The sequence below is a fragment of the Primulina huaijiensis genome, chromosome 6, assembly GCF_012295235.1.
Source record: "Primulina huaijiensis isolate GDHJ02 chromosome 6, ASM1229523v2, whole genome shotgun sequence".
NCBI lineage: Eukaryota > Viridiplantae > Streptophyta > Magnoliopsida > Lamiales > Gesneriaceae > Primulina > Primulina huaijiensis.
Genome location: NC_133311.1, coordinates 11,081,937 through 11,096,636, shown reverse-complemented (window position 1 = coordinate 11,096,636; position 14,700 = coordinate 11,081,937).

Here is a 14,700-nt window from a genome sequence, read left to right as displayed (position 1 = left end):
TATGTATGTATAATATAACAATAATAATTGATGAAATATTTATTGTATCAAAATTAAACAACAAATCAAGATAACCACTTCAATGGTATCAAGCATTTGTTGTAAATTGATAACAACAAATAATTCATTTTTATACCTACAATAAAAAAAAATTAGCAAAATGAAAAGAAATAAAGAAAGAATATACAAAATATAAACAATCTTACTTCACCAAGAATTCATCCTCTTCAACTTGACATAATAGATTTAGCTTTCCATGAACTTACTTTTGATCAACACTAAAAACATCACTCATAATTTGGAAAATGAAAAATATATTGGAATTTAGAACTTTTATACATACTCACACTATATTTTACAATGAGATAGAATGATTTTCAAGCTAGCACAAGGCCTCTATTTATAGGCCAAATGAGAAAAAGGGTCAAAAATTTTATTAATGCCATGTAGTTGTAATAGTAGTCTTTGTCTCCTCCAACTTCAATTCCATGTCCCTTCTTTCAATGCTTTGTACCACGACTTTAATCACCGAATTTGACTCTGCTTACAACAGCAAACATGTGGGAAATCGTCTGTAGATGAATTTGGCTACTTGGTTCACCTCATTTGGTTAAATATTGACATAGTTATGATTTTTTACTATATGCTGGTCATGATGAAAGTAAATTTGTCCTCGTTTTGATATTTTCATAATTTGATCATCTTAACAAACTTTTTAGGCAATCATGTCTTCTAGAAAGTTGTAGATAATATCTCAAGGATTCCAAACATGTTTGAATCACCTCCATTTGAATTTTTTAGCTTGAGTTATCATTATTTTACCAACACGTAGAAAACCTGAAAATAAAACATATTTAGTAAGACATTTAAATATAAACACACAATACTAAAATAACATAATTTTATAATTTTAATGAAACTTAAATTTTAAAATATAGGTTTTAACATATAATAAATTATTAATTTTAAGTTTCATCAGCTTCACGTGTGGTCTGGGCTTGGTGCGCTGGTTCAAGAAGGTTCATCTGGTTATGAGTCTACCGCGATGTGCTCCGATTCATCTCTTTCTCCCCCAAAACACTCTTTTACCCAATTTTCCTCGAAACTCCCAACCAAAAAATCCAAACCCTCTTCTTCAGTTCCTTCCCAAGCTCTGAAAAAGTGCAAGGGAAAATGCAAAGCCCGGCTTCCTCCCCTACCCAATCTGAGACCCCGGGAGCTCCCTGGTTCGCCTCAATGAGCAGCACTTTGCGCTCGAGGGCGGATGAGGAACTTAAGACTCTCGGCTCCTTACCTTCTTCCTTTCCCATTTTGATTCTCGGTCTCTCTGACAGAGCCAATAACCCTCCTCCTGGTTTTACCACTTTTTTCCGGGACCAAGTTAGAAATAGTCTCCAATTTCCCATCCCTTCCTTCTACATCGAGGTCGCCAAGTTTTATGGTGTACCTATTAATCAGCTCCACCCCAATTCTTTCCGGATCATGGCATCAGCCTACATCCTCTTCGAAATGCATGACCTTCTTATCAACCCCCTCATTCTTCACTATGTCTTTGTCTGTCAGCTGGGGGATAATGTCTCCTCTCTTTCTGCCCGACTCAAATCCCGATTCCTTGATGATATCCCTTCTTCTCAGAAGTTCTTAAAAGGGATGGAAAGGACGTTTATTTTATGTACAACTCCCAGCTTTCCTTCCCTGTTTGACCGGGTTTCTTCCTTCTCTTCCTATACAACCCTCCCTCCCCAAATCATACAAATTTGAGGAACCCTTCACCCGAAGCCAAGAGGGGGTAGAGGGTCAGAAATTTTCTTCTTCCATCCTCATCTCTGAGGAAAATTTAATAACTTACGGGTTGAGTGCCCGGGTAGAAGACCCAATTGGTCGGGTAATAGAACTCGGGATCTCAATTTGGTAACTTTCTTTTCTCGAACTTCTTCCTCATTTTCTTTTGTTTTATTATTATGTAATTATACTGATCATCTCTCTCTTCTTTATGCAGACAATACAGAGATGCAAGAGGCCTTTGCAAAGAAGTGGGCGGCTGAGAAGGCGGCCAAAGAGAAGAAACTGGCAGCTCGGAGGGCAGCTACCAAGAAGAAGAAACAGGCGGAGGAGGAGGCAGCGCGGACTAGGGAGTCTGTTCGGCTGAAGACTCAGCGAGAACAGGGGACATCCCAAGAGGACTCCTAGGAAGAGTCTGAAGACCACGTTCCTCTCCTTCAGAGGAAGCAAAAGGCTGTAACAAGCCCGGAGCTTATCACTACAAAAAAAAAAGGCAAAAGACAACGGTTAAAAACCGTTGTTGTAGGTCAAATAAAACCGTTGTTAAAAGCCATGTGGTTAAAGGGTGTGCTCAAAGACAACGGTGAAAAACCGTGGTCGTAGACGTCTAAAGACGACGGTGAAAAATCGTTGTCGTAGGTATGTAAAACCGTAGTTAACGGTCCTGTGGTTAAAGCATTCGCTAAAAGACAACGGTTTTGGAGTGATGTAGACCGTCGCAAATTTATTAGCGACGGACATCATCCTAAACCGTCGCTAAAAGTAGCGACAGTCTTAATGTTAAACTGTCGCTAAATAGCGACGGTTCACCAAACCGTCGCTAAAATTAGCGACGATGTTATAGGTATGTTTTCCATCGCTAATTTTTTCAGTAAAATAAAAAAAATTCATTTTTAATATTTTAATAAATAGAAAAAAAAACTCACAATCTTACTATGCTAACTATATTTTTGATTTTAAAAATTTATTAAAATTTAAAGAGAAAAAATTAATCCTAATTCGAAACTAAAATTGTGTAAGAGAAAAAAATTTTAAGTGTTGTGAAGTTGTAGAAAATGGACCGAGGATGGGGATATTTATAGACAGTTTGCGACGGTTTAGACTTTAACCGTCTCTAATAGCGACGGTTATTTTTCTAACTGTCATCGATTTAAAATTAACGACACTTTTACAAGAACCGTCGCTATATTTAACAACGGTTATTAAGAACCGTCGCTAAATATAGCGACGGTTAAGGCTAAACTGTCGCTACTTTTAAATCGGCGACAGTTTTATTAAAACTAATAAAACTGTCGCTAAAATTAGCGACGATTATACAAAAACCGTAGCAAGTTTTAAATTAACGACGGTATAGAACAACCGTTCTAATTTTAGCGACATATTTTGCTTAAACTGTCGCAAAATGTAATATTGATAACAAATTTATAAAAACCCAGTTGAAAGACAACGGTTTTTTACAAACCGTTGTCGTAACTTTAAGAAAAACGCTAATAGACAACAGTTTAAAAACCGTTGTCGTAGCCAAAAAAAAAAAGCGCTCATAGACAACGGTTTTTAAAAACCGTTGTTGTAGCACAAAAAAAACGCTAATAGACAACGGTTTTTAAAAACCGTTGTCATAGATATATCAAAGACAACGGTTTTAAAGAAACTGTTGTTTTTGAGCGGATTTTTTTAGGCTACGACAACGGTTTTTGTTAAAACCGTTGTCAAAATTAAAAAGACAACGGTTTTTATTAAAACCGTTGTCTTTGATGTGTTGTTGAAACTGTTTTTTCTTGTAGTGTATCCTGCTTGAGAGTAACCGAGAGGTAGACACGGGCACCTCCCAGGCAACCCAATCAACCCCTCCTCAGCAAAATCAACCATTCCACGAGCCCTTTCAGACGGAGCAGCCTTCCAAGGACAGTTTTTTTCTAGAGGGAGCTACTCCAACCGGGCTTAGGCTCTTCAAGTAGATGCTAATTCCTGCCGATGAGGCACATCTGAAGAGCTCCCTCCCGACCCACAAGCTCTTCGAGGGATCCAACCGGATCCTTTCCGTAAGTCTTTCTGATAATTTTTATTTATTTATATATTTATTTTTTTACTCACTTCTCCTTAACAGGGTGTTCAAATGCTGATCTCGGCCTTCGAAGAGGTAGCTGCGGCAACCCATAAAAGGCAATTAGGACCGGGCCATGCAAGAGCTTGACGAGAAACTCCAAGGAGAATTATCTCGGGTCCGATCTACTCATGAAAAAGAAGTGGCCGGCCTCCGCACTGCTTTGGATAAAGCCAACCAGCAATGGTCACTCGCTAAGGTGATCTGGAAATAACTCAAGCAAATCTGGCAAAGGCCAGAGTTGATGCTAATGAGGGCCTTGTCCGGGAAGAAACCCTAAGGGGGACTATCTTGGTCTTAGAATCAAGGACTGATTCTTTGACCAATGAGGTAGATAGACAGATGTCCCGGACAGAGGCTGCTAAGAGTGCCCTTACTAGTGCCAAATATAATCAGGATAAGTGGCAGGCCTCCTTCCTCCAGTCTTCAGAATTCAAGAAGGCCGTTGATGATCGAGCCTATCTTCTCTTCAAGACCGATTTTGACAAATGCAGAGAGCAATTTGAAGAAGCCGGGCTAATTCCCGCAGAGAAGGAAGAGTTTTCGGACTTTGAACGAGCCACATCATCCCTTCCCAAGGATACCGAATAGGAGAAGGAGGATGCTCGAGAAGAAGAACAGCCAAGGTCAAGCCAAATAGATGTAGAATAAGAATGTAATCTTTCTTTTTATTTCCTTCAATTTTTCTTGTACTCCCAGCCTTCGGGCTTTTATTAATGAAATATTTTTCATTTCATATACTGCATTTCCCCATTTATCACTTGCAATATAATCGGCCTTAGAATAATTTAATCAAGAGCTGCTTGTGAAGGGTAAATCTAAAAATTTTCTAAGTGTTGTTAAATAGCTGGTATGTTCAATAAGTAGTCGAGATGTTGGGCCTTGAACCGGGTATAAATCCATGTACTTAGTAAATGATAGAGGTGCAGAGCCCCGTGCCAGGGTACGGAGTCCTGGGCCGGGGAACTGGTCCTGGGACTTGGAATGGTAGAGGTGCGGAGCCCCGAGCCAGGGTACGGAGCCCTAGGCTTATTAAATATCTAAGGTATGGAGCCCTGGGCCGAGGAATTGGTCCCGAGACTTGGAATGGTCGAGGTGCGGAGCCCCGAGCAAGGTTACGAACCCTGGGCTTATTAAATATCCACGGTACGGAGCCCTGGGCTGGAGAATTGGTCCCAGTACTTGGAATGGTCGAGGTGCGGAGCCCCGAACCAGGATATGGAGCCCTGGGCTTATTAAAAATCCAGGGTACGAAGTCCTGGACCGGCGAATTGGTCTCGGACATGGAATGGTCGAGGTACGGAGCCCCGAGCCAGGGTACGAAGTTGTGGGATTATTAAATATCCAGGGTACATAGCCCCGGGCCGAGGAACTGGTCCCAGGACTTGTAGATTAACCGGGGCTTTGTACCTCACGGGTTTAGATATTCATACACTTTCTGAGAAGAAAAGAACTTTCATTATATCTTCAAACAATAATTACATCTTTCAAACATAATAGTTTTTCAAATGAAAAACATTCCAGGGGCACTTGAGAGAGTGTCCTTGAGCATCCTCCAAATAAAAAGCTCCCGAGCTAACCTTTCGGGTTATCTTAAAAGGTTCTTCTCACCAAGCTTCCAATTTGCTGACCTCTCCGGATGGATTGACTCTCTTCATCACCAGATCTCCTATTTGAAATTCTCGGATTCGAACCCGTTTTTTATATGATTTCATAACCCGACCTCGGCAAGCTTCTATTCAAATCATAGCCCGCTCTCTATTCTCCTCCACCATATCCAACTCCATTGTCCTTCTCTGATCATTGTTATCCGGGTAATGTTCTACCAGGGCAGAAGATTGCCCAATTTCAACAGGAAGAACTGCTTCAGAACCATACATCAGATTGAAGGGAGTTTCTTGAGTAGGTGCTCGAGGAGTAGTCTTGTATGCCCAGAGAACATTAGGAAACTCTTCCACCCAGTCTTTTCCTTTGTCCTGTAGCCTAGCTTTCAAAGCTTGCACGATAATTCTGTTTACAACTTCTGTTTGACCATTTGCTTTAGGGTAAGCAATAGAAGTGAAAGACTGAGTGATATTCATTTTTTGGCACCAGGACATGATCTCTTTTCCCTGAAACTGCCTTCCATTATCTGAAATTAGTCTTCTGGGAACTCCAAATCGGCATACAATGTTCTTCCAGAGAAACTTCAAAATTTCCTTCTCAATAATCCTTGCCAGGGGCTCGGCTTCTACCCATTTGGAAAAATAGTCGACCGCCACCGAAAAAATTTTTTTTTGAGCCCGAGCAGTTGGGAAGGGTCCCACAATATCCATGTCCCATTGGTCAAAAGGGCAAGATGGCCAGATGGGCTTCATAAGAGTGGTCGGGCTGTGCTGAAAATTAGAATGGTATTGACAACCATCACATGTCCGGACTACTTGAGCAGAGTCTTGGCTCATACTTGGCCACCAAAATCCAACAGGCATTGCCTTCCGGGCCAACGCGTTCCTCCGAGATGCTCTCCACAACATCCTTCATGAATTTTCCGGAGGACATAATCCACATTTCCCATAGATAAGAATTTTAACAGAGGTCCCTGGTATGATCTCCTGTATAAGATATTATTTAAAAGAACAAACCTGGGAGCTTGTCTTTTGATCTTTTGAGCTTGAGTTATATCTTCAGGTAGTTCATTGTGAACAATGAACTTGGTCAGCGGTGTCGTCCAAGAATCCTCTGGTACAGGCAATATCTCCTCATCCGTGGAAAAAATTAGCCGGGTAACATGCAATACTTCTCGAGTATTGACTTCTGATAAAGTGACGGCCATTTTGGCCAAAGCATCTGCTTTACCATTCTTCTCCCGAAGGATTCGCTCAATACTCCAATCCACAAAAGATTCGGCTTGGGCTCTTATGAGCTTTAAATATTTTAGCATTCTGTCATCCTTAGCTTCATAAAACCTTTATATGTTGTGTAACTAATTACGAATCGGAGTATAAAATGATCCTGGAGGCTCAAATCTCCCGGGCAGCTCGAATGCCGGCTAGAACAGCCTCGTATTCTGCCTCATTATTGGTCACTCGGGAGTCGATTCTTAGAGCCAATTTAATCTTCTCTCCCGAGGGAGCTATTACCACCATCCCACCCCACATCCAGAGAGGCTATATGCCCCATCCACGAATACTCTCCAGATCTCCTCTTTACCTGGCTGAATCCTTTCTCACAAGAAATTTAACAGGGCCTACGCTTTGATAACAACCCAGGGCTTGAACTCAATTTCATATTCTCCCAATTCCACTATCCACTTCATCATTCTCCCGGATACTTCAGAATGAATCATAATTCTTCTCAGAGGACTGTTGGTAAGCATAACAATTTGATGTGATAGAAAATAAGGTCGCAACTTCCGAGCAGTCATAACCAAGGCGAGGGCTATTTTCTCTACTTCGCTGTAACGAAGCTCTGGTCCTCGAAGGGCATGACTGACATAATATACGGGCTTCTGATCAGAGCCCTCTTCCTTCACAAGTATCGAACTGACAGCATACTCAGTAGTGGATAAATATACAAACAATTTTTCTCAGGGCTCTGATTTCACTAAGACAGAAAGCTATGCTAAATGACTCTTAAGATCTTGGAAAGCCTGTTTACATTTCTCATCCCACCCAAATTGTTGTGCCTTCCGAAGGACCTGGAAGAATGGATAACTCCGATGCATGGATCGGGATATCAACCGGGAAAGTGAAACAATTCTCTCGGTTAGCTTCTACACCTCTCGGACAGATCGAGGGGATGACATGTTTAGCACTGACTTAACTTTCTCTGGATTTACCTCGATTCCCCGGTCAATAACCACAAAACACAAAAATTTACCACTCTTTACACCAAATATACACTTGGCTGGATTGAGCTTGATCCCATAATGCATGAGAGTTGCAAAAATCTTCTCCAAATCAAGAATAAAGCTAGAAATCTCTCTAGACTTGCCCAAGATATCATCAACATATACTTCCACATTCCTCCCCAATTGCTTCTCAAATACTCTGTTCATCATATGCTGATACGTGACTCCCGCATTTTTTAGTCCGAAGGGCATGACAACGTAGCAAAATGTGCCCCGTGAAGTAATGAAACTGGCTTTGTCCAGATCGGCCTTGGCCAGGAGAATTTGATGGTACCCCTGGTAAGCATCCATAAAGCTAATCAATTCATACCCCAAAGTAGAATCCACCAATTGATCAATCCTGTGAAGAGGATAGTGATCTTTTGGGCAGGCTTTGTTAAGATCTCGGAAGTCCACGCACATCCTCCATTTTTCTGCAGCTTTAGGAACTAATGCTATATTCGAGAGCCAGGTAGGAAATTGTACCTCTCGAATGTGGCCAGCCTTCAATAGCTCCCGGACTTGCCTATCAATTATTTGATCATTTTCTGGCCCAAAATGTCTTTTCTTTTGCTTAACTGGCTGAGACCTTGGAATGATATTAAAGCTATGCTCAGCCACCTGGGGTGAGATACCAGTTAGTTCCTGTTGAGACCAAGCAAAAACATCGATATTAGCATTCAAAAAATTCAATAGGTTGACCCGGGTGGTCAAGTCAAGATCTCGGGCCACCCGGATCTCCTGCCCTGGCCCAATCTCTAACATCTCTTGTTCCTCCTCCGCCACAAACTGAACCTTCCCTTTCTCTACTACCCTCCCATCCTTCTCAACACCACTTGCTATATTCTTCTCCCTCCGTGCCTTCTTCTGGTCCACCCAGACCGCTTCCACATAGCATTTGCGGGAAGAAGGTTGATCTCCCCGGACTTCCTCCACTCGACTTCCCACTGGAAACTTAATGTTTTGGTAGTATGTGGATGCTACAGCCCTTAGCTCATTAATGGCCGGCCGCCCCAGAATAATATTATAAGACGATGGGCCATCCACAACAGTGAAAGTGGTCATAACAGTCTTCTTCAGCTCCCTGGTGCCCAGAGTTAAGGGCAATATAATTTCTCCATCCTAATAGACAGCATGGCCAGCAAAGCCAAAAAGTGGAGTTTCCACTGTCTCCAGCTGATATCCCTGCAGATCCATTTGTACGAGGGCTTCTTTGAAAATGACATTTACAGAGCTGCCTGAATGAACAAAAACCCTCATGATGTCATAATTAGCTACCCGAGCTTGGATTACCAGGGCGTCATTATGAGAAAGATTAACACCCTTGAGGTCCTCAAGGCCAAAATTGATAATCGCTTCACTCCTCCTCACTCCTTCAACTTCCATACAATCTCTCAAAATCTTTGACTTCCGAGCCCGATTGGAATCACCATCAGTAGAACCTCCAGAGATCATTTTTATCACCCCCAAGGCCGGGGGTGAGGCCTTCTTCTTCTCGGGCTCCTGATTTCCCCTTCCCCTAGGGGCCTCTCTCAAATTCTCCCGAAGACTGGGTCCTGGCTGCCGATTTGTCCAAGGTGGCAACCTCGGCATTTTGCTTGGTGAATTATATCCCTAAACAGAAGGTGGGACATAATCTCTCCGCAGTGTCCGACAGTCTTCTAAATTATGGGAGCATACTTTATGAAGGGTACATTATCTCTTCTTCTCGGTCCTGGCAGTATGTGTAGGGTGATTCAGATCTTGAGATCTTTCTACACTGCATTCTTGTACTTCCCTCTCCCGGAAAATTTTTAAGGGCACATGATGAGAAAAATACCCGGGATTGCCCCTCCTCTGCTCTCTCTCCTCGGGTCTGGCTATTTGGTCACTCCTCTCTCTCTTCAAAGCATCTCTCTTCTGCTTCTGAGCTTCCTTCATATTGATGTATTTTTCAGCCCGGGCCAAAAGATCTTCAACATCCCCGGGCGTCTTCTTGGTTAGTGATCGAAAAAATTCCCCTTCCTTCAGCCCCTTGAGTGAATGCAGTAGTTCTGGTCTCGGAGACGCAAGAGGGGAAATCCAAAGCAACTCTATTGAATCTCCGGATGTAAGCCCTTAAACTCTCTTCTGGGCTCTACTTTACTTCAAAAAGACTAAAAGTAGTTTTTTTGTACTTTTTATTGCTGCTGAAATGATGTAGAAATACTTTTTGAAAATCCTCAAAACACTGGATACTCTGGGGAGATAATCCTTCGAACCATCTTTGTGCTGAGTCAACCAGAGTGGTTAGAAACACTTTACACTTAATTTTGTTCCCATAACACTGCAGCATGGCCATGTTCTCAAACCGGGCCAAATGCTCCTCTGGGTCATCACTGCCATCGTAATCCTTGATTTTGGAAGATTTATAATGCCCGGGCAGAGGTTCCTGGACAATGACATCAACAAAAGTGCATCCTTTAGTGATTACCCGAGTAGGATTCCGACTCTCCATTTGCCCCTCCAAGATCCTCATCTTCTGCCTCAATTTTTCCAACTCCTCGGCCACTGTAGAGGACTTAGAAAGGGCACTAGACTCCCTCTCTTCCATCCTCACTTCCTCCTCCCTCATGTCCTGCTCTCACTCCTGCTCCTCTCCAGGTTGTGTAGCATGATGTGAAGGGGCCCTCCTGGCTACTGCCTTCTCTACTGCATTAGAAATAATCCGAGCCAAATCCTCCAGGGACAATGTAGTAACAGGTGGAGGCTTTGTGGAAGGAAGACCACCTTGAGTAGAGATGAGTGGATCATCTCCAAGAACCCGGGAAGTGTCTTGATTTGTCCTTCTTGTACGAGCCATGTCTTCGTCTTAGACTCAAGTTCCCATAGACGACGCCAATTTTACGATCCGGGTGAGTTGGGTGAGCAAGGTCGGGGCAATCCACCGGATCTGATAAGAGTTGTGTATAAGGAAAATGAGCAAGGGATGTGGCTTCAAATGTAACCTACAAACAAGAAAAGAACTCGTGAATGGGCGCCAGAGGGGTGTCCGGCGTAGTCACTCCGATGCTTAAGTCAGTAAGTTGAAGATGAAGGAAAAATGACAATATATGTGAGGATATATGTGTATGAGAAAGATCCTAGAATCCCTCAAATGAAATACATACCTGCTATTTATAGGAGGAAATCTCATTATTACCTTGTTTTCAGTGGCCATTTACTAATGATAGCAGGATGGTTGCGCATACCCTGCTTCTGACAACTTATCTGACACGCAAACCCCTGTTCTGACAGTAATGATTGTTAAGAATAAGGTATCACATATTGATTCACTCAAGTGAAGTTTTGTTTTCGAGGTAGCCCGGTTAAAAAGCTTTTCCCGGTAACTTGCATGAGAGCCCGGGCTTCTGGTAGCCCGGGGAGAAGATTTCTCGGGCATCCCCCTGTCTGGCTTCTGAAGAATTCATCCTGCTTACTAACTCTTATTTGGCCTATCTATTTAATATCTCGGGTCATCCATGACCTGGGCTCTTACAGAGATATCACCATATCCCAATCCCAAGAGTTGATATACTACAATATTGGGTGATTATAAGACAAATGAGAAAGACATAATACGAGGGGATGTGGTATTTGGAAGTGAATAAGCTAGTCCAATTCAATGGTTCATAACTGTTTCGAAGAACTTTGATATCGAGACTGGCTTGCAATCTATCAGTGAATGTACGATCAACAAGGCAAGTTCTTTGGCTAAAATAATATTAAATGTTCCATGAACCATCAATTTATTATTGTAATTATATGATTTCTTTAGGATTTTCAAATACCAATTGAGGCTGTTGGTCATTATCTTGTTGCTAAATTTACTCCTATGACTGAAAATGGTGGAAGTGGTGAATCGAGCTATGCTTTTACAGACAAATATGTTGATGATAAGTATAATATATTTGAAATGTAGCGTATTATTCATTTTCTATTGATTTCAAATTAAAATCTTGATACAATTATTTATTACTTCAATTCATTGAATAGATTCAGTAACTCAAAAGGCGAGAAAAGTTAGAGGAAAAATAAGAATAAGAAAATTGCAGCTTTAAAAAGTGTAGAAAAGATGGAGATCGAATTCTACAACAATCGTGCAGAAAAAAATCACAGATATTGGTCGAGATACTTAGGGAATATCGTGCTCGACAAGCATATCTGCCCTATACAAGTGAAAACATGGAAAGAATAGACTGAATTAGACAAGCAACACGTGGGATTCGATGAAGTAGGTGAATTTACTGTTAGCATAGAGATAATAACATATTCTAATATATTTAACTTTTGGTAAATCAACCCATCAAAATAGAGATCATATGTCATTTGCTACTACTTTTTTATGATTATGTTGTTGAAATGCTTTTTCAGTCCTAGCAGAGAATTATATCGTGAGCGTACTTTGGAGACAGCGCCATAGTCATGTCTTTGGTTTTGGAGGTGGAATGAAAAGAAAACATTTTAATTGTTCACAAGCTGCTTATATAAAAGATCTTGAGGATAAGCTCCATGAAAAGGAAGAAGAAAATAATACCATTAAGAGACGCACGGATGGAATTGAAAGTAGATTAGCCAAAATCGAGAATGAAAACCAACCAACTTCAGATGCACCTACAATGTTTGGAGAAAGTGTGTTGTACTACCCCGAATTTATGTTCAGGTTGTACATTATTCTACATTTATCCCTTTTTGGGAGTTTGCTAGTTATGTATGTTAGGCGTCTTCCCATGATATAATGCCCCTTTAACTTGGCATACAATTCTAGTAAATTACCTAAAATCAAGATGAGCTAATAATGAAGCAGATTGTTAGGGACAAGTAGACTTGTAAGATCAAGAGTTATGGATTCGTTAGTTTCTCCCCACGATATAATGCCCTTTTGTGTGTCTCCTTCTTGTGGCCATTTTAATCCATTTTAGTGAATCCAACTTCTTATGAGAGAACATCGCTTTGTCTTTTATGTGGGTTTTTAGTTGAGGATTGTTGTGGTGAAGAGCTGGAATCAAAGGATCATTTAAGCAACTGGAAATTGTGTGTAGGGCTTCTAAATATTTTCTCAATAAAAAATTGTGCACTTGTTTAACATCAATATTCGAGGGTTCATGTGTTTGGTCTATCTGCTTAATTTTCTAGCACTCGCTATTTGTATGAGATTAATACCTTTGATCTAAGGTATTTTTTTGTGGAATTTGCGATTTTGTGTTGACATATAGACTTTATTTTTTAATTTTTTAAAAATTCACTTCACATGTGTTTGACATAATATATCATTGTTTTCAAGATATTTTGTTTACAAACTTCGACATCAAGAAAGTTTTTCACTCTTATTTTATGTTTGGATTACATCTTTATTTTAATTGATTTTTTCTATTTATGTTTTACAGATGACACGCTGCGTTAATTTGATGTCGTGCTTCAAAGAAGAATTCAAGCATTGATTAGGAAATTAGTACATGATATTTTGAAGCAACTACTAAGTGATGACCATTTATGGTCCTCAAATATTTTTGTACTCCAAGGAGTAGATATTAGGAAATACTTCAAATATCCATCAAAATGGAACTCATGTTTTGGAACAAATTGCAATTTTATATTATGAATATATGAATAGATATGGATGTAGTTGTTTATATAAAATATTTTGTTCAAAAAAATTACTTGTTCCATATTTCATATTTTATTAGCAACGCTATCTTTTAATATAATGACAAATTCATATCAAATAATTATTATAAATTTCATCACAATTAAAAATATTTTTTAATGAGGCTAATCAATTATTTAATGAGAGGTAATTTCATAGTTAAATCGATTTTTAGTGAGGGACTAATAACTAATAATTATAGTAAATTTCATAAATAAAATAGCATATAGTGAGGGGTTAATAACTAATAATTATAGTAAATTTCATCAATAAAATAGCATATAGTGAGAGGTAAATAATGATATAATGAGGAGATGTGTTGTCATTAAAATATTATTTAATGAGAGACATGGTAGTATAATGACGAAATTTTTCTTCATTTATATTCATTTTAATGACGGTATTATAATCTCATCATTAAATATATTATATCTGTAATATCGGGATCTCTTTATCGTCATTAATTACTTTTACCTAGGAGGGCAGTAATTAAGGTATATGACGGGAAATTTCCCGTCATGAAAATTAATTTACGACGGCTTTTGGACATTTAATGACGATATTTACCGTCACTATAGATCAATTTTCTTATAGTGATAAATTTTGAGATAATAAATTCAAAGAGTTGAATTTATGAGATAGTAAATTCAAGAAGTTGAATTTATGATATTTAAAATTTGAAGATAATAAATTCAAGAAGTTGAATTTATAAAATATGATAATTTAATTTATTAAACTCAAAAATTGAGTTTATTAAATATTAAATTAAATATATAGTGGGAGGTATGTTTGATGGACTTGTAGGAGTACAAGTCTAACATATTAAATAATTAAAGTTCTTAATGGACTTTGATTAATTAATTAAACTAGTTGGATTAGTCCAATTAATTTATCAAGCCCATTAAAGTTAATTATGGAACATAAATCTTATATTATGAAAATTAAGTCATGAAGGCATGGTTTAAGCAGGAGACTTGAAACCCTATCCTCCATTTCATTCCAAGAGTTTCGAAATTCCCTCACCCCTCTCCTCCAAGATTTCGGCCACCCCTATTTGATCTCAACAAAAACTTCTTCTAAATATTTTAGTGCTATTTAGAAAAAGAACTAATTTTCTAGTCGTTGACCGGATTGAGAGATTGAAAAAAGAAGACTTGAAGAACGTACGTAGGGATTTACAACAAGAGCTATGTCCACTTATATCGGCGTAATTGGAGCCAAGTGAAAATTCACTAAACATATATTACTAAACATCCTATGTATGTTTATTCTATTTAAATCATACGGGTGTCCAAATAATTT